The following is a 2336-nucleotide window of genomic DNA, read 5'->3' on the forward strand; positions in this document are numbered from 1 at the left end:
TACCTCCTATATCCTCTTCTAAGATATCCAGTGTGGCTGGATTTATGTTGAGGTCTTTGTTCCATTGGGACTGAAGTTTTGTGCATGTGCTAGTCATTTACTAGCCAGCACCCAAATATGCCAGCACTATTTGGTGAAGATGCTTTCTTTTATATAGTGTATAATTTTAGCTTCATTTTCAAACATCAGATGTCTGTAGATATGTGGGCCCACATCATGGTTTTAATTTGATTCCATTGGTCTACCTGTCTTTAAAATTATTTTTGTGATGTTCTTTGATTGAGCATCATTGGGGTGTATTTACCTGAAAGAAAAGAATTATAAGTAGATTCTGATCCATAGCACGTGATCACCTCCATTTCTGGAGAGAGTTCTAGAGCCTGGTGCCTCCCTTTTTTGAAGAAATATCAGTAGATCTATATTATAAACAACAGTTCAAAGGTCATTTTGAGGACTTTTTGTGAAAGTTGTGAAGTCTGTGTTTATTTAATTTTTATACCCATAGAACTATAGGAAGCTATATAACATTGACCAAGATCACTCTTTTCCTTTTCTATGTTTTCTTTGGTCTTTTTATTTAAAATTGACAATACTTTTCCTGTCTTATTTCTTGGCTTTTTGTTGCCAACCCCTTCATTCTTTCAAAAGTATTTCATATAATTTTGATTGTTGTATCTTGTGACAATTATAGACATCATATGATGTGAATCTGTGTACTGATTTTCAGTAATGTATAATGGTGAACTAGTTTTATTCATTTTTTTAAAAACTATTGGACATTCACAAATTTGTCTTCATAAAATTTTTTATGTTATCAGTTCCTGAAGGTTTTGCTTTTTGGGAAGTTGCTGTGGAGAGACAGGTTTATTTTTTCATGTTTATCTTAGTTGCCTCTTCCAATTTTCTGGCACACTGTCATATCTGTGTTCTCCAGTTGTTGCTGCCTTCATGTTTGAGTCTTTGCTGCTTAAGTGATTTATATGATTAGTATATGGACTTTGGATTTTAAAACCTTCTCATGTATTATTGTCTTTGTCTCCTAATTAGCCTCACGTATCAACATGATAAATCCTAGGGTCATCTGAGCAAACATTGATTGAGTGTGTTCTTAGACTGAATGTCTGATTCTGCCTGAAAAGATTGTGTTGACTGATGGTTGATATGGGAAGAAGACTTCCCCTGAGATGGCAATGTCTTTTATCAAGTGAACTTGGGCTGCTAAAGAGAACGAGCTGAATATAAGACCGTGACAGAGCAAAGGAGAAAATCAAGAAGCAGTTTTCAACATGCTTTTCCTTCAGTGCCTAACTTGAGTTTCTCCCCTAAGCTCTCAAAATGATAGACACTGGCCTAAATGTAACAACAAAATGAGGACATTACCAGAGTAGCTTTGACTTATGTAATTTAATCACAGCAACACCATTTCCTTTAACATTTCCCAGAATTCTTTAAGGCATTAATTCATTTCAACTTTCAAGACCTCTATCATCTTTATAAATATGGTCTTAATTGTTCTTCATCTGTGATGGAATATTGATGATTTGCTGTAATACAATAGCTGGAATCTGGTAGTGAGTTATTGTTCTTGAGGTTCTTGGTTATGTTTTATGCTGATGTCCAGTTATCTTGCTTTGAGGTGATTGCATGTCTAGGTGATGATTTCTCAGTTTTTCTTTGTTGTAAGGGTGTTCTTTCCTTGGCTTTTATTTACTTTCTGATCTTCTGATCTGAGGGCCTATGGTTGAACAGGGCATGTCATCCCAATTTGGGGGCTGTAAATCTTGCTGTAGGTGTGGACTTTGTTCTAGCAGAGAATACATGCCAACATTTGAAATTGAAAGAAGGGAAGAGAGGAGAGAACCTGGTGATAGTATTTAGGGGGCATGGAGAGACTTGGAGAGGTCTGTGGTCAGGCGGCCCATAGGGACTTCTGGCAGATGCTGTATCCTTTGAGCACAGGTTTTCCTCTATAGTTGGAGGCTACAACTTAGAGATGAGGAGGGAATTGGATTGTAAATAGTGTTGGTCGTTATTTAAAGAATGGAGAAGATCCACTGGAGAGAAACCAATTTGTAAATTGTACAGTTGGTCCAGAAAGGTGTCTTTGCCTCAGTTTGCCTACCAGTTCTCTCTTGGGTGACCTGCACTTCAGCAGAGGATATTAATCCAATTTGTTCATGGGGTTATGGATTTGGGGTCATGGATTTGAGCTACTGATATATTAGAAGACTCTGTCTGGGATTGTAGGTAAATAATGTTCTACAGAAATGTACATTTAAAATATTGTCAGTATCATGCTTTCAGTTGCATACATATATGTGATATTTTAGAATGCC

The sequence above is a fragment of the Cricetulus griseus genome, unplaced genomic scaffold, assembly GCF_003668045.3.
Source record: "Cricetulus griseus strain 17A/GY unplaced genomic scaffold, alternate assembly CriGri-PICRH-1.0 unplaced_scaffold_1, whole genome shotgun sequence".
Classification (NCBI taxonomy): domain Eukaryota; kingdom Metazoa; phylum Chordata; class Mammalia; order Rodentia; family Cricetidae; genus Cricetulus; species Cricetulus griseus.